The sequence below is a fragment of the Mytilus californianus genome, unplaced genomic scaffold (assembly GCF_021869535.1).
Source record: "Mytilus californianus isolate M0D057914Y unplaced genomic scaffold, xbMytCali1.0.p SCAF_5, whole genome shotgun sequence".
Lineage (NCBI taxonomy): Eukaryota > Metazoa > Mollusca > Bivalvia > Mytilida > Mytilidae > Mytilus > Mytilus californianus.
In genome coordinates this window covers 85,926,140-85,946,005 of record NW_026262701.1, presented here as the reverse complement: position 1 = coordinate 85,946,005, position 19,866 = coordinate 85,926,140, and the positions used below count along the sequence as shown (strand labels likewise).

At 31.9% G+C, this 19,866-nt stretch overlaps 1 protein-coding gene across 1 annotated transcript in view; it reads right to left on the bottom strand.

Moving 5' to 3' along the window:
• The window catches only part of LOC127701655 (synaptogenesis protein syg-2-like), a 92,208-nt gene that overhangs the window by 39,462 nt on the left and 32,880 nt on the right, over positions 1-19,866 (bottom strand). The window lies entirely within an intron of this gene.

Below are 19,866 nucleotides of genomic sequence, written 5' to 3'. Positions count from 1 at the left end.
TTTTTTTTTTTTTTTAGTTTTTACGTTTTATTTGTCGGTTGTTTGTTTATGTTAAGTATGAAAAATTGAAAAAAAATATGTTTCTAAACGACACAAGGGTCCCACTCGCAAAAGAAGCTTGAAGCCGTTTTAAGTAGTGGAAATTTGATAATGAAAGGTTGATAGTTTTCACAAAAATCAACATGGATAGGGAAAATACACACTCTTTGAAAATTAACCGAAAATACATGTAGGCAATCACTGTTGTTTTCACGAAATTTTCAAAGTCAAAACAAAGCCCTTAATTTCGAAAAAAAAATCACCCAGAGGAGCAGATCCGAACATAAACTCGGTCTGTAACTCATCATAGTAGAATCAAACATGTATACTAAAACTCAGCTCAATATGTGATGGCGTTTAGAAAAAAAGTCCGTATAATTGTTCGTTGCGGAATGACGGAATGACGGAATGACGGACAAGCGTAAAATTATATGGCCCCTAACACTAAATGATAATCTATAACAAGTATATCTCAAACTGATTCAATGGAACAAAGATTTTCTTGCGCCTTAGTGAACATCCCAGTATTCGAACATTGTTTCATACTTTCAACTTTTCGGTGGTTGTCAAACATCAATAGCATGTTTTTACGACTTATTGTCTTGATGGGCAAGATGTGATGTTTGTGCCCATGTAAAACTTTTTTAGCCCTATAAAATGTTGTGCCCGTACCCTGTGGTTCGTCATGTTTTTACATCTATTTTCTCGGGCTTGAGTGTAAGTTGTCTGTTGTACTATCCAATATTGTTGTGTTATTACTATAGTCCTACTATCTTTTTCATGTATTACGTACATCGTTTTTCACAGCAATGCTTTTTTACAGTATACCAGTTTCTCGTTTATATTTAGAGAAATTGAATAGTGCAATACTGAAAACGCAAATATTCGACATTTGACATTTTGATTTACTTTCTACGTTTCTATTTTTACATTTGAATTCAACTTCCTAGTTCTGCATTGTTTTCTCTTTTAAACAATAAGTATTAACAATATTATTAAAAAGTATATCTTGTTCCTTATTGATTATGGGTTTCTTACTATCATGTTAATACTACTTTTACTTCAGTATTAAGTCTTCAATATAAGTAAGCGTAACGATCTACATATATCTTTCTAACGGAATAATCCCAAACATAAGTATCAAAGCACTGCTACTACAATCCTGGTAAAAATATTGATTTTAAAGTAAACTGAATCGATAACGTTGATAATATACAAACCAGTTAAAATGATTGTCTATGTATTTTTAATTCGTGGCAGTTTTACCTGCGTATTTCAAGTATTTTACTCAATTGAGATGCGACTTAACAATGATAGCTGGTTAATATGGTGCAGAAATTGTTGCATAATTGATTTATTCTTTTTTTTTGTCAAAAATATGCACGTGGCGAGCTTCAAACTGTCACATCGACAATTGTGCTCATTGTTTCGGCATTTTACTAACATAAAGTGAAAGACAACTATTTCCTGATTTCGACCGTAGAACCTGTGTATTAATCAATTCAACAAAGACGTTTTCAAAACGAAAGTTTGAAAATTTGCAATGAACAATCAGTATCTATCCTATTAACTGCAAGGTAGTTATTGTAAATGACTGGTAATTTTGTTATTGTGCCTTACTTATTCTCTTAGGTACCATGCATGAGGTAGTATTGATTTTGGAGATTATAATGTGAATGACTATCGGGAGGCGTAAGCAGCTACTTGCACTGTCGATAAATTAAGTGATACTTTAATGTACTCTCGATATGAAGCGTATATTTAAGAGGTTCATATAGGTCTGTAACACATAATTGTCATCTATGCCTTATACTGTGAATAAATTTCCAGTTTTATCAAGAGAATGGTGCCCTGCACCTAAACAGGTACTGGAAGAACCTAAAGATATCATAAGGAACTGCATTGAAAACCAATGTGAAATAACCGATGATGAACCCTCTTTTAGATTCCCGAACAGACAATTTAGCAGACATTTCCCGCTCACATCTTTATCTGACTAATATATATATTGGTCATCAACGGCGGCACTGTCTCATATTATCAGTTTTAGTTACTTTGTGGTAATTTACACCAAAATAACACAAAGGTTATATCGATAAATATAAAATGAAACGGGATGTTGTTGAACAAAAAGAGGATATAATTTTGACTGACACAGGAAATATATGTGAAGTGTTTGGTTGGGATGGACAACTCAACTATTTTCAATAGCTAAATCATAAAGAAAGTCATGTATTTATAAGACTGCCTATGACGGTCTTAATATTAAATGTGTTGAAAGTGTACTGATTGATATTTAAGTATGGAAAACACGGTCGATTTACTAGTTGAAATAAGACTTTTGACTAGCTTCTCAAAATCTGCGACTTTTCTTAGATAGTTTCTTCGTGTTCTTTATCTTTTTTGTAAGACCAAATCACATCGAAATTAGTAACTATGAGTCACCTTTCGTCTTTGAACAGTGAGCAAAACCCATACCATATAGTTTTCTACAAAAAAAACTTTTCAACTAATTTTAACAATATGCTCTTATATTTCCTGTTACTGCAGTTCTCAGGTTAGAAGTAATTGAACGATCACAAACATATTAAACCCCGCTTTTTCTTTTATATGTAGATCCAAAGCATACGATTGTAGTCAAAACTTCAACGAGTTAAAACTTGAATAGCGTTTGATGAACATATTCTATATTCGTTATGGATGGGTATATTTCTGTGGTTATTTGACTCTAAACCGCCAAGTTGTGGACATGTAACCCGTGGTAAAATATCGGTCCAAAAGGGTAAAATTGTTGAAATTATTAACAAGAGTATGAATGGTCTAATTTTTAAAGTATAATTTCACCTACAGACATTAGTTTTGAATTGATTTTTCGTAAAGAAAAAAAATAATCGGGTCGAGTATCTAGATGTATTTGGCAAAAACCTTTCGGAATTTGTAGTCCTGAAAGCTCTTCAACTTGTACTTTATTTGGCCTTTCTAACTTTTTTATTTGAACGTTAGTGAGGAGTCTTTTGTAGACGAAACGCGTGTCTGGCGATCAATATTTTAAACCTGAGATCTATAAAGAGGTTTTCCAGGTATAAGACAAATCTAATTTACTAAATATCAGATACATATGCCATTTTTGTTTTGGCCCCGTTAATACAAATTTGTCCATCCCATATCCCTAACAGAGTGTTATAACTCATTTTGGTGACCAGTCCTGTCCTGTTTACTGTAAGAAAATATCAAATGCATACATATATACATTGTATACCTGGACATAATTTTCAAACCTTCAGGTCATTTATTTTAAGCGTTGTTTAAATATTATGTAATAAGCGTAATAAAGCACTCGTGCATGTTTTGGTAAGATGCATTGTTTTACTCAGTGACAAACAATGTATTTCAACTTTAGTAAACAGATTCAGAAATTTGTGGAGGGTAAATTTGTTATATTTTATAATTTACAACTTTGCAACAATACAAACTTTTTTTTCACAATTTCCATTGCGAAATATTTATTTGTTAAGTTTTAAAGATTTTGTGAAAAAAAAAACAATTGACAAAACATGCCTATTTTTTTTTTTTAATGAATGGTCACGCTAAATAAATCAAATGCATGGTTCCTGTTACATCCAAATAAAATTACATTGTATATTGCAAGTTGGAAAGTATTTTAAATGTTCACAAATGTACCAGTAAGCATAAAATTGGGTGATGAGAATTTACTGCATTTCACAATTTAAGATTGTTATTTGTACATGGTAGCCAAACAACCCAGCCAGAGAAGTATGTGTTCTTGACAGGTTCAGATGTGTTTGTTAACAAACGAATTACTATTAATACATGTTTTATGATTATAGTTTGGCGACTCATATATAATAACCATACCTTTGTATTAAGATGAATTACATTATGCAGATAGTTATCAATCATGGTTGATTTTTCTGACCAAATTTCTTTCAAGTTTAATCTCAGACTTTAAATACAAAATAATGGTTCATATGAGTGGAAGAACTACAATATGTTGTTAAAGGTTCTGATATGTTTAACTTTGCTTTAAATCCACAAAAAATAAAGTATAACAAAGATACCGAACTCCAAGATTAATCATAAAAGGGGGAAGTCCATAATAACTGACACAATCAAACGTTATCAACCAACGGAAGGAGTGAAAAACAACTGTCATATTTTGGACTTGGTAAAGGCATATCCCGAAGAAAATGATAGGTATATAAAGGCAACAGTAGTATACCGCTGTTCGAACCCAGGTATAACCTGGGTTTATCGCTAGCTATACCTCCCACTTGTATGAAAGTTGCTTATCGTTCCATTTCATTGACAAAACTTGATGAGCAACCCAAACAGAAATAATAGGTTAATATGACAATAATTGGGCAGATCCAGCAGGCCAAACTGTGTAAACATACATCACAGACATACAACAAAACTAAAGAATTCAAACAAACATACATGTAAATCTAACAAAGACATCAACAAAAATGTTTATAGTTGATCGTAAATTTACAAAGTTTTGTAGTTGATAGTACATACCGTATATAGTATACACATTCTTGATAAAGTACAAATTAAGTCAAATATAAATACAAATTTGAACTAAGCGGAAACAACACTTAGAAGCCAAGATCAACTTTACTTGGGAACTATATGCAAAATCAAAGTTCTGTCCGAATCAACATAATAAGAGGAGATTTAAAATACAGTTCAATGAGACAAATGATATATCTTCTGGAAAAACTGTGACAATTAGAAAAGATGATTGTAGGGTTTACCTGTACATTTGGATAAACTGACACCTCGTCACCAATCATCATGATCCTGATAACTCAAATCAGTCAAATATTGTTTTGTAAAATTCGATATGCAGTCCAATAAATAGGGATTGCAACACAGTTTTTAGGAAATGATGGAGTATTCATAAACAAAACAACAACCAATCAACATTTTAACATAAAAAAATGCGTTGAAAACTGTGCCTATCATGTACATGTATCTATGAATCTTAATAAACAGCTTGAAAATATGCCAAGTATCCTGATACTTCTTATCAAAATAAGTCCTGATAGTTCACACTTGCTAGTAAGCCTTTAATTTTTTAAGAATATCTATATTCTTATCTGGTATTGTGAAACTAATTTCATAAAACACAGTTGTTACGGTTGAAAGGCAAATCAATTATTCATCGTAATTACTGTAACAGATCTGAGGTGACAACTGTTTGATATTCAAAGTGTAAGGTGACTCTCAAAGAAAATAATTTATCATAAAAGTATTAGTAATAAGTAATAGATTCGCTTTGGCAAATGTTATGAAAGTAAACTTTTATTTACGAATGTCCAAGAGATGCTTTTGTATATGTTGCTGAATGTCCAATTGAAAATTTTCAAGCATATTAAAGATGAGAACATATTAATAATAAGTAAATAAAGGTAGGTTCTGCAAACGAGACGCGAAATATGCCAACGGAACATTCAAACCCATAAATCGAAATCAAAAAAAATAATGCCATGGCAAAAAATACAAAAAACGACGAAAAGTAAACAAAACAAAAAATGGCAAACTAAAGACTAAGCAAGACAAACCCCATTAAAAACCGGCGGTGATTTCAGCAAATCCTGCTCAACATGTGCCATCCGTAATGTTGCTCATGTAAGTGCAAAACCTAATGATAAGTCTAATTCGCTAGGTCACATTCAAGAAAAAGAGGACGGGATTGTTGGAACATATCTGTCGTCATTTGTGAAACAGATATTCCATAACGGTCAACCAACTTGTGATGGCGGTTCGCAAAATTTTCGAAGAGATGATTTCAACTTTGAAAAGTAGGACGGGCGAAAAATATTGACTGTGATTGGTGAATGCAGGTATGAAATATGTCGCATATTAGCAGATTTTCTGACGTGGCTGGCTATTTATATATCCAGTTATATTGACATCCCGTTTATGGAAGAGTTTATCTGTCGGAGTAGGGCAGCCATATACCCATGTTAATCTACATGGGTTAAGTTTTTTAAAACTATAATCTTCTTATTGACCTCAGATTTTTAAACTGGAACTTATTAGCACGATGATTACGTCACGTTGCAGCAGGTGGGTCAAATTTGTCTTTACACATCATTTTGGAAATTTCCATTCAAATGTTTTTGCGGCAAATAGTGAAATTCAGATATTATTACGTTTATTTATTATAGCGATTTTTGAATAAATGACAAACATGCGCGATACATTATATCGATTTTAGGAACATCAGCATACATATATATGTATCAGATATCAGAAGGTGAGTTCTTATCATTGTGATGTATCACCGAGTCGCATTATTCGCAACAATAAAAAACTCGCTTAATATCTGAATTTACAGTACTTTCAGTTTTGCAGCATTTGTCCATTGTATAGATTATGATGTAAAGACCGTAACAAATCGAGAAATTTCTTTGCATACTTCCCTTTACAAAGAACACGTGTCAAAAAAGTAAGATAACTGTTAACACCAATTGTAATTTAGCGTGATAAAAGTTGAACACAGCAATTTATAAGTGTATGAAAAATAAAGCTAATTAGAAAGCTTGCAGATTACGAAGAAATTTCAAGGTAAAAAAAAATTATGACAGCAGAAAATGTAATAATGTGCAAAACTGGTAGCGTTCAGATGATCCCTCGATGCCTTTTAAAGCATACTATTCTTTTCTAAAAAGGAAGATCAAGTGCTTCTCGTTAAGAACATGCGTATAGAGATACACTGTTAAAGTGCCGAGTCACCTTAACTGCAAAAGAATATTAACTGTTCGATATCGATAAAATAATCAGTACAAAATCAAAAGGTCTGTCCACAGTAAAGTGAAAAGACCCATTATATGATCAGTCACAATTCAAATACATGTAGGTTTTACTGAGTAAATGTTGCAAGCTCATTACACTAAATCGAGTACATAAAAATGAAAACGTGTTTCACATAACACTGTTTAAGTTATGATTGAATAAGAAATATTAAAAAAGACCAATGGAGAAAATTGTCTTTTGCTGAACAAAATATACATCTATACTCTCCAGAAAAAAACATAACAAAAACAGAGAAAAAATTTGAGATATCAATTTTGATATCAAACACTATAACACTAATCTAGATATTATTTACAGAATGTATACTTATATTCTCCAGAAAAAACAAATAATTAAAACTGACAAACTGACAAACTGACAAACTTTAAATATTAATTTTGATATTAAACACTAGAACACTAATCTATATATTATTCAAAAAACGTATATGTATACTCTACAGAAAAAAAACATAATTAAACCTGACAAAATTTTTAACAATCACTGGGTCCATGCCACTTCTGGTGGACGCATCTTCGCTGAAGGAGGTTATAACTTGCCAAATTGTCAGACTTTTTATTTTGACATGAAACATTGTTGCTATGTTCATTTTTCTATACTTTACTGTTAATACAATGTTGACTTTTTTCGAAATATAACATAGATCAACTTAGTCGTATTTTGCAAAATCTTTCTGAATATCAGTTTTTTTAATAATCTTCAACTTTGACTCGTATTGTATTAGCATTGTAACTGATTTGAGAGCCACGATTGAGTCTAATTTGACGAAACTTGTTTGACGTACCAAATTATAAGTCTGGTATCTTTGATGAATATTTACAGCACTGTTTGGGATATTTGAAATAAGTAAAAATTGATACTTAATTCTGTCACAAATTTCGATCGTCTCCACGGTAATTTTTCATTGTATATCAGGTACAACACAAGTTTACCTTCATATTCTATTTTCAAATAAAAGGTTTTTTTTTAAACATATATATTAATAAAACATAAATACAGGCAGTGTAACCCAAAACATTACAACATAAGAAAACACTTGTTTACATTAATTTTCATTACCATTGTCAGGTGACAATTGTATGCTCAATTCTTTCTGATATGTTTGAACTTCTTTTGGGCGGCGTCTTCTTTGTTAATCATTTTTAAGTATATGTTGACCTAAAAATATCAAGTAACATACAACAAATGTTTTGGGGAACACAAAAAACATATTCAATCCATTACAGTTGCTACAAATGTCAATTCCCTTTTAATTTTTTTGTTACACTCTCCTTCTCACATACCTTTGTAATTTGTTAACTGGGTCTCGTTTTGCGTATGTCGAATATATTGTTTCTTCATTGTCAACAATTTCAGTCTGAATGTTTACATCTTGCTTTGATACAGTTGTACTAACGTCTCCACAAGTTGGCGATTGATTAAGTGCATTTTCTGTGATGTCAGTATCGATGTTCCCTTTTATTTCCTTAACTTGTACCATCTTCGTTTGTTTTATTTTTTCTTGTGTCTACCTTATATTTTAAATACACCCGGATGTTCTTGACTGTAAGTAAAGTTCCTTGTACATAATCTCCAATTTTTACGGACGCCATCACGAGTTAGTTGACCGTTATATTTGATGGAATATCTGTTTCACAGATGACGACGGATATGTTCCAATTGTCGTTACTACAATCCCGTCCCCTTTTCCACGAATGTGACATACCCAATTAGACTTATCACCGGGTTTGTACTTACATGAATAACACAACGAATGTCAGATGGATAGCACAATCTGCTAATCCTTCCGGAGCACCTGAAATCACCCCCATTTTTAGGTGTGGTTCGTGTTGCTCAGTCTTTATTTTACTATGTTGTGTTTTGTGTACTGTTATTTATCTGTTGGTATTTTTCTGTTTTAGTAATGGCGTTGTCAGTTTTTTTTTTTTTTTTTTTTTTTTTTTTTTTCGACCTGTGAGTTTGAATGTTCTTTGGTATTGTTCTCCTCCTGTTTTGTTTGTTCGTATTTTTGAAAAAAAGTTTTACCTTGTCAGAGAAATCATACGAGCTTCCGAAAAATGATAAAAGGGAGAAGAGAAAAAAAAATTACTAATAACATTAAAGAATTCCTTTAAATTAATTGACATTTTTCAAATAAGAATTTTGTTTATAGTAATTGTCAAAACAAACGATCATTCTTTTATTTCATATATACAAAAAGAGATTTAAATCAATTGATTGAAATATGAAACTCATGAGTCAAGACACGTGTATTGATTTGTGAAATTGGTTTAACAGTTTTAAAATAAAAGAACATTGTCTAGCTATTCACTGCGTAAAATACCTTACTTCTATGAGGGAACAAAAGAATATGAATCGAAAAGATAGATAAGTTATAGAACTTTAAATCTTTAACTTGTTACATACGGGCCTTATATAGTCCGTGAACTATTACAGGTATCTACGACTTTATCTAAAAGATCAAACAGGAAAAATTAGAATTATGGAATTATAACAATTTTCGACTACAGTGTCATAGAAAATGAAACTGCTTTTTAGTTTTCTTGAAACCACTTTTCATAGTATATTATTGCATTACTGTAACTTCAAAATAAGGACATATTGAATAGAATTAAGGAAAACATAGTTTAATGTATAAAATTGACTTGTCTGTCATATATGTTTTTCGTAAATTGTTTTGTTACGAATTAGGCTGTTAGTTTTCTCAATTGAATTATTTCATATTTTTCGTGTCGGGGCCTTTTATAGCCGACTATACGGTATGGGGTTTTCTCATTGTTGAAGGCCGTACGGTTGCCTATAATTGCTTACATCCACTTCATTTGAACTTTGGTGGATAGTTGTCTCAATCGCAATCATACCACATCTCCTTAATATTTTTATTAAATATCTAATCATCTGGTATAGAAGCATTTCGTCTCTTTCACCGTTGTTTTATCATATTTTGTTTTAAGCGAAAGATGAATTCGTGTATTTCAGACCTTGTATAGCGATTAAAAAGTGTTAAAATTTTGTTGAAAGGACTTCTATCTAACCTTATCATCCGAAACTTCATAACAGCATAGGAGCGTTAATTTCAGTAAACTGTTCAAGTTAGAAATGTGCATCTTGTGCAGTAAAATAGAAACCGTTTGGTGTGATTAGAGTATGCAAACATTGGTCAGATAGGATTCGGACATTTGGTCAGGTAGACTTCGAACAGTGACAAGTGAAATATGGGCAAATAACAGGTAATAGGTAAAATTTATTCGAGTACTAGTCCAGACTTTTTAACAGTATGGTCTAGATTAGGGTCGAGTACTAGACCGTACAGTTGCTTATGCATGATTAAAACGGATTTCAGGTAATATCGAGTAAATTATTGACTATTTCATTACTATCGAGTAAAGGTGGGTACAAATACTACTCATTTCAAACTTCATCTGGTTTAGAATAAAGGTTCGATGAACCCTTTCAGACTGCTATGCAAACACGATCAATTTATGAATTATCTTTTAAATCTTATTTTTTTTTTGGCTTAACATACATGTTGATAAATGTTATATTGATACTGCTCTAGATCTTGTTCAATCTTTTCCTTTGTTGTTTTAAACAAATCAAAATGTTCTTATTATTTTTTTTGTTTTTTTTGTTTTTTTGTTTTTTTGTTTTTTTGTGCAGTGAAATTCTAATCATTATCAAAACAAAGAGATATAGTATGATTGCTAATGAAACAACTACCAATACATACCAAAGGTGTTTCAATAGGCAAAGTTTTGGGTTTAGACACAATATTCCTGAAATATTGGCACATCAAAATAATGTTGAAGCATGGTCGTCATAAACACATGTATGGTGAATTTCAATCCTTTCTGTCAGACATGCTTTTAATGGCAACCTTTACAGCAGATGCAAAAGATAACACATACAATAATAGTCAGTATACGGTTGCAAAATCAACCGCATTTCAATCGATATAGTTGACAAAAATCTGCTGTACACAATAGCAAACAATAGTTGTCATTGTAATGGCAACGGGAACACATATCATATTGAATCTGCCGTAGAGATAGTCGGTGAAAGGGTGTGTGGCATAGGTCTAAGGGGAGTTGCATTCACATTGTGTCATTGTGGTACTTCAGTATCATAACTTTCTGCAAACGATCGCAGGGAAGCTGCATTTACAAGGTGTTTATTTTTTGATAATGGTAAATAAAGGCAACAGTAGTATACCGGTGTTCAAAAGTCATAAATCTATTGACAGAAAACAAATCCGTGTTACAAACTAAAACATAGGAAAACACATCAACTGTAAGAGGAAAACAAAAGTACAACAGGAACACTGAACTGCAACAAAAACAAACGCCAACATACATAGAAACGGACTATTTGATAACAACTGCCATATTCCTGACTTGGTACAGGAACATTGTAAGAAAAAATGGTGGGTTGAACCTAGTTTTATGGCTAGCCAAACCTCCCACTTACATGGCAATGTTAAAAATATATCGATAAAATGCCAACACCACGCGACAGAAATGCAGCACAAACACTCATCACAGAGAAACGCACAAATAAATAATATAATAGTCGACACAACATGCAAACCGCAGAACAACAGCAAACATCATCCATCAACGACAGACATCACAACCAATGACGCACTTACGTAACAAACATGCAATCTCAAACTTTATACAATTATTTTCACAATACCAGTCCAAACAATTTTCATGACAATGATGGTATTGAAAGGCTATTTTATAATTATTTGGACTACAAACGATAAGACATAACACATTATCCAACCGAAACCATAACAGAAACATCAAAAATAAATACATGAATGTTGGATGTGCAAAATACCGAGACACGTCGTATAGCAATGCAAATTCACACTCGGTATAACAGTCATGTTCGGGAATAAGTCACGTTCGGTACTTAGCAGACAGACGACATAGATGTTAAACCAAAATCTAAGAAGTGGTACAGCCCTTGGATGGTGTAAACTTCCCAAAATAACGTGTATGGTGTAATGGTGTATGGCATATGGTGCAATGGTAGAAGGTGTATGGTGCTATGGTGTATGGTGTAAGGGGAATGGTGTAATGGTGTATGAGGAATGGTGTGATTGTGTAACGTGCGATCGGGAATGGTGTGAATGAATGGTGTACGACATTTCATTGGTTGAAACCGAAGTTCATTTTATTTTAATTTTTCGGATTGTAAACATAAACAATAATAATAATCCTATTGTTCTTTTTTCCCAGTAAAGCAAATTACTTTACTCGTTAGACTCTATGTCATATATATTTAATATACACATATTAAAAAATCTTTTTTTTTTCATATTCTTATTTACATTAAACATAGATATAATAGCCATAGATAAAGTACTCAGAATATATCACACTGAGCCCCATGTACTTTCCTTTGAAATATCAAACGCACGGCACGGCGCGAAGTGGCCTGTGATGTAGATGATATCTGCCGACATCCTCCCAATAGACTAATTTCTTATCATAATTATATTTAAATTATCGGGCACGCGTCTTATCAGCTGATAATTAATATGCGTTACCTGTCTCAAGTAAAAATATGACGTGAGGCGATAGCAATGAAAAGCGTCTGGTTGTAAAAATTGTTCGGATTGTAATTTATTTGGAGAAAATCGGTCAACAAATAAAAAGGTTATGCTGTTGTTGAAATAATAAAATAGAGAAATTATGGAATGGACTTAACAGGCACGTAAAATTAAATTGCCATAGCACTTGCATCGGTTGCACTCGGGAAATAAGACCTGTATGATTGACAAGAGGAGACATATCAACTACTGATGGTATACGTGGTTAAGAGGTCGAACCTGGTCGAATTTTTCTATGGCGAGTTAAAGACAATTCTTTTTTATCGAGATTCAAACAGTATAATCACATTTTAGACCAGAAAAACAAAATTATTATATTTTAGAACACAAAAAAAAAGTGTTGAAACTTTCTGTCGTAACGGTAACACGAAGTTTTTTAAAAGTAAAGAGAGAAAAAATGAATACATTATAAATTTTAAAACGCCGTTTGGTGAAGAAAACGTAAGTGGTGGACATACTGAATACATTAAATAATTGGGAAATAGCACAATTATCATGTCTCTGATTTTTGTTCTTTTATATATATAATACTTTTCCGCTTACATTTTTGTTGTTGCTTGTTTTGCAATTAAATAGCGGATGGTTTAATCTGATTGTCGATTTCATTTTTGAAGTAAACAATATATCCTTCTTAGAATTGTGTTAGGGGTGTTATTCGTACTATAAATACGGCTATATAACCCTCTGTAAGTCTGCCCGTTTAGTTGTCAACGTACTTTTTGTGTACTTTATTTTTATAACTTCTTTGGTTTGGTATGAAACTAGTTGTGTATTTTCTATTACTGTGATTTATTATATGATCGTTGAATTCACAACGTTCAGTGGAAAATATTTGATGAATATTTAGGACTTATAAGAACAATGTAATTATACATCGATCAGCCAGACTTGTATTTTAAGCACGTATATAAACATTCCAAAAAAAATGATGTACCGGAAGATAACGATAACTACCGAACTTGTCCGAAGAATGACATATTACTCTCCCGATTCACAATTTATTAGATATCGATAGACGGCAATTGCCAATGAAGGCTAATTAACACCAAGCGTGACATGTAGATAATAAGAGGGTGATAAAATTTCGGCAAATATCATCTGCTTTTGATGTGGGTTCAGTACTTTATCTATGGCTATTATATCTATGCATTAAACAATGGCTTTAAAATTACACACTTGTGATCACATGCAGTTATCATAAAAGAAAGGATTTTATTTAAACTAGAAGGCGGATAGAAAGGTTATCCACGCATCATGCGCATCGGAACAGTATTTTTATATCACGGGTTATCAACATCATTTTTAAAGTTGCTTCGTTCCCCACTTTTGACAGTCTCTTTATAAATATCTTATCGTCATTCACCTATGTTTGCCTTGGATTTACGATTCTGTTTTCCAAAAAATGTTCAAAGGAAAATTGTACAGTGTTATTGCACATAAGGTTTTGTATAATTATGAACAATCTCGTCAATTTCGTTAGATTTGTCTTTACGGATTATAAATGATATCTTGAACGTCCGAAAAAATATACTTATGAGAAACGGAATGAAATATTTGCCACTTGATATTTAGCCACAAACAAAATCAACCAACCGACATAATATACTAACAGTATACTTTTCCTAGAAGAGAACTTCTCATACTTTTCATTATAAAGTACAAATGAAATCTGTCATGTCAGTCACACTGTTGGATGATGAGGTGGAATAGTTTTATTATACAAACCATCCTGAACTACTGAGTTTAAATCATCACACCTCAGCAAGCACGACTAATTTATGCGCAGACCAACCCATCACACAATAGCCCAAAAGGAATCTGTGATGTACCCGTCCATATTCAGAAGTCGATCATGGAAGTGGGAAATACAGATACTGATACTGACTTTAGCATGTTTAGTGACAGTTTTATATAACGAATACAGAGATGAAATGCTGGCACTCTAAATTAAAGCGGTCAAGATTTTGTTATCATTGTATTGCAATGTTGCTGTCATTTGTATTATACAATCCATCCTGACATCAAAATATTGCTGATTTACTATGCGGCTGCCGCTATATAGATTTACATAATAAAGTGCAAATATGGTCAGTTTTGTTTAATACTTTAAAATAGTTTTGTTATACGAGTCAGCCTGAGGTATCAAAACTACTGAAATTTTCTTGCGAGACAATATTTTTAATAAAAAGAGGACATGCTGGCTATCTAGATTGATGGGGACAAATTTTTGTTGTCATTGTATTGCAATGTTGCTGTCATTTGTATTATACAATCCATCCTCACATCAAAATAGTGCTGATTTACTTTGCGGCTATATGCTGATTTACTATGCGGCTATATAGATTTACATACATGACATAATAAAGTGCTAATATGATCAGTTTTGCCTGATGCTTTAAAATAATTTTGTTATACAAGTCAGCCTGAGGTATCAAAACTACTAAAATTTTCATGCGAGACAATATTTTGAATAAAAAGAGGACATGCTGGCTATCTACATGTAGATTGATGGGGACAAATTTTTGTTGTCATTGTGTTGCAATGTTGCTGTCATTTAATTTGTATAATGCAATCCATTCTGACATCAAAATATTGTTGTTTACTATGCGGCTATATAGATTTACATAATAAAGTGCAAATATGGTCAGTTTTGGTTGATTCGTTTAAATAATTTTCTTATACGAGTCAGCCTGAGTTATCAAAACCACTGAAATTTTGTTGCGAGACAATATTTTGAATAAAAAGAGGACATGCTGGCTATCTAGATTGATGGGAACAAATTGTTGTTGTCATTGTATTGCAATGTTGCTGTCATTTGTATTATACAATCCATCCTGACATCAAAATATTGCTGATTTACTATGTGGCTATATAGATATACATAATAATGTGCAAATATGGTCAGTTTTTGTTGATGCGTTTAAATAATTTTGTTATACTAGTCAGCCTTAGGTATTAAAATTACTGAAATTTTGTTGCGAGACAATATTTTGAATAAAAAGAGGACATGCTGGCAATCTAAATTGATGGGGATAATTTTTGTTGTCATTGTGTTGCAATGTTACTGTCATTTGTATTATACAATCCATTCTGACAATAAAATATAGCTGCTTTACTATGTGGCTATATAGATATACATAATATTAAAAGTGCAAATATGGTCAGTTTTGGTTGATGCTGTAAAATAATTTTGTTATACAAGTCAGCCTGAGGTATCAAAACTACTGAAATTTTCTTAAGAGACAATATTTTGAATAAAAAGAGGACATGCTGGCTATCTAGATTGATGGGGACAAATTTTTGTTGTCATTGTATTGCAATGTTGCAGTCATTTGTATTATACAATCCATCCTGACATCAAAATATTGCTGATTTACTATGCGGCTATATAGATTTACATAATAAAGTGCAAATATGGTCAGTTTTGGTTGATACTTTAAAATAGTTTTGTTATATGAGTCAGCCTGAGGTATCAAAACTACTGAAATTTTCTTGCGTGACAATATTTTGAATAAAAAGAGGACATGCTGGCAATCTAGATTGATGGGGACAAATTTTTGTTGTCGTTGTGTTGCAATGTTGCTGTCATTTGTATTATGCAATCCATTCTGACAACAACATATTGCTGATTTACTATGTGGCTATATAGATTTACATAATAAAATGCAAATATGGTCAGTTTTGGTTGATTCGTTTAAATAATTTTGTTATACGAGTCAGCCTGAGGTATCAAAACTACTGAAATTTTGTTGCGAGACAATATTTTGAATAAAAAGAGGACATGCTGGCTATCTAGATTGATGGGAACAAATTGTTGTTGTCATTGTATTGCAATGTTGCTGTCATTTGTATTATACAATCCATCCTGACATCAAAATATTGCTGATTTACTATGTGGCTATATAGATATACATAATAATGTGCAAATATGGTCAGTTTTTGTTGATGCGTTTCAATAATTTTGTTATACTAGTCAGCCTTAGGTATTAAAATTACTGAAATTTTGTTGCGAGACAATATTTTGAATAAAAAGAGGACATGCTGGCAATCTAAATTGATGGGGATAATTTTTGTTGTCATTGTGTTGCAATGTTGCTGTCATTTGTATTATACAATCCATTCTGACAATAAAATATAGCTGCTTTACTATGTGGCTATATAGATATACATAATATTAAAAGTGCAAATATGGTCAGTTTTGGTTGATGCTGTAAAATAATTTTGTTATACAAGTCAGCCTGAGGTATCAAAACTACTGAAATTTTCTTAAGAGACAATATTTTGAATAAAAAGAGGACATGCTGGCTATCTAGATTGATGGGGACAAATTTTTGTTGTCATTGTATTGCAATGTTGCAGTCATTTGTATTATACAATCCATCCTGACATCAAAATATTGCTGATTTACTATGCGGCTATATAGATTTACATAATAAAGTGCAAATATGGTCAGTTTTGGTTGATACTTTAAAATAGTTTTGTTATATGAGTCAGCCTGAGGTATCAAAACTACTGAAATTTTCTTGCGACACAATATTTTGAATAAAAAGAGGACATGCTGGCAATCTAGATTGATGGGGACAAATTTTTGTTGTCGTTGTGTTGCAATGTTGCTGTCATTTGTATTATGCAATCCATTCTGACAACAAAATATTGCTGATTTACTATGCGGCTATATAGATTTACATAATAAAATGCAAATATGGTCAGTTTTGGTTGATTTGTTTAAATAATTTTGTTATACGAGTCAGCCTGAGGTATTAAAAATACTGAAATTTTGTTGCGTGACAATATTTTGAATAAAAAGAGGACATGCTGGCTATCTAGATTGATGGGGACAAATTTTTGTTGTCATTGTATTGCAATGTTGCTGTCATTTGTATTATACAATCCATCCTGACATCAAAATATTGCTGATTTACTATGTGGCTATATAGATATACATAATAATGTGCAAATATGGTCAGTTTTTGTTGATGCGTTTCAATAATTTTGTTATACTAGTCAGCCTTAGGTATCAAAATTACTGAAATTTTGTTGCGAGACAATATTTTGAATAAAAAGAGGACATGCTGGCAATCTAAATTGATTGGGATGATTTTTGATGTCATTGTGTTGCAATGTTGCTGTCATTTGTATTATACAATCCATTCTGACAATAAAATATAGCTGCTTTACTATGTGGCTATATAGATATACATAATATTAAAAGTGCAAATATGGTCAGTTTTGGTTGATGCTGTAAAATAATTTTGTTATACAAGTCATCCTGAGGTATCAAAACTACTGAAATTTTCTTACGAGACAATATTTTGAATAAAAAGAGGACATGCTGGCTATCTAGATTGATGGGGACAAATTTTTGTTGTCATTGTATTGCAATGTTGCTGTCATTTGTATTATACAATCCATCCTGACATTAAAATATTGCTGATTTACTATGCGGCTATATAGATTTACATAATAAAGTGCAAATATGGTCAGTTTTGGTTGATACTTTAAAATAGTTTTGTTATATGAGTCAGCCTGAGGTATCAAAACTACTGAAATTTTCTTGTGACACAATATTTTGAATAAAAAGAGGACATGCTGGCAATCTAGATTGATGGGAACACATTTTTGTTGTCATTGTGTTGCAATGTTGCTGTCATTTGTATTATGCAATCCATTCTGACAACAAAATATTGCTGATTTACTATGAGGCTATATAGATTTACATAATAATAAAATGCAAATATGGTCAGTTTTGGTTGATTCGTTTAAATAATTTTGTTATACGAGTCAGCCTGAGGTATCAAAACTACTGAAATTTTGTTGCGTGACAATATTTTGAATAAAAAGAGGACATGCTGGCTATCTAGATTGATGGGGACAAATTTTTGTCATTGTACATGTTGTTTTGCAATGTTGCTGTCATTTGTATTATACAATCCACCCTGACATCAAAATATTGCTGATTTACTATGCGGCTATATAGATCTGTATAATAAAGTGAAAATATTATGGTCAGTTTTGGTTGATGAGTTAAATAATTTTGTTATACTAGTCAGCCTTAGGTATTAAAATTACTGAAATTTTGTAGCGAGACAATATTTTTAATAAAAGGAGGGCAAAAATATTTCCAAATTTTTTAACCCTATATAAATTAACAGATTGACACACTCCCCATTTCCATTCTCAATTTTATAATTATAAGTGCAAATATGGTCAGTTTTGGTTGACGCTTAAAACAATTTTGTTGTACATGTTGTACATGTACCAGTCATCCTGAAGTATTCATTTTTGGCATTGTTTGTCGATTTTATCTGAAAACCAAGTTTATAAGATTTACGATACATGTTAAAACCGACAATAATAGCATTGTAACCAATATCGTTTTTAATTTATAGATAGGCAGATCGCGGATAAATTTGCATTACAAGCAAAGTTTTATGCGTACTTTATTTACAAATACATGTATATATATTTAATCTGTATTGTTTATATAACCATGATAGACATGACCACGGAGATTTTAATTTTATACATTAATTTACAATATTGCGATCAAAATTCGTTTTTTAAATCAAATAAATAATTTTGTAGTCGCACGCTTTCTTTGAAATTTAATTGCATTATGGGTAATTTCGGATCGTGTAGATAGAATTGGGAATGGTGTATGGTGCAAAGGTGTAACGTGTATGGTGTAATGGCACGAGGTGTATGGTGTAATGGTGTATGGTGTAATGGTGTATGGTGTGAGTGGGAAGTTTACACCATCCAAGGACTGTAATAATGTCATTAGTTGGTTTAGACACAGACACATTGTATAGATCAACCAATTCGTAATGGTGTCCATAAAATTTACGGAGTGTCATCATGGTCATCTTTAATCTTTCCTCATCCATCATAACTCAAAACAAACAACTCCAAAAAACATTACATAAAAACTAAAGACTGAGCAACACGAAGCCCATCAGGACTAGAGGCGATATCAGGTGCTCCGGCAAAGGAAAGCATACTCTACTTTACTAGTGGCAACCGTCATTTAGGTTATGGTACTTACATATTATATCACAAGTCTCATTCTTTCATACAGACGAGTACTTATATTAAAAACAAACTTTAAATTGATGACACCTTCTTTATATTCAAATTTTATTATTATAAAGTGGATAATATGAAAAGAATGTAAACGTTGCAAAACTTGTTTTAGCGTTGTATATATATCTAAATATAATTATTTCTGTGACTGTATCTTGCATTAATTTGTAGGATCCTTTACAATAGATATTTCAGCTGATCTGTAACAATTCCATCTTTATGCCTTATATACCATGTACTGTATTACGACGCTAGATTAAAACTGACGAGGAAAG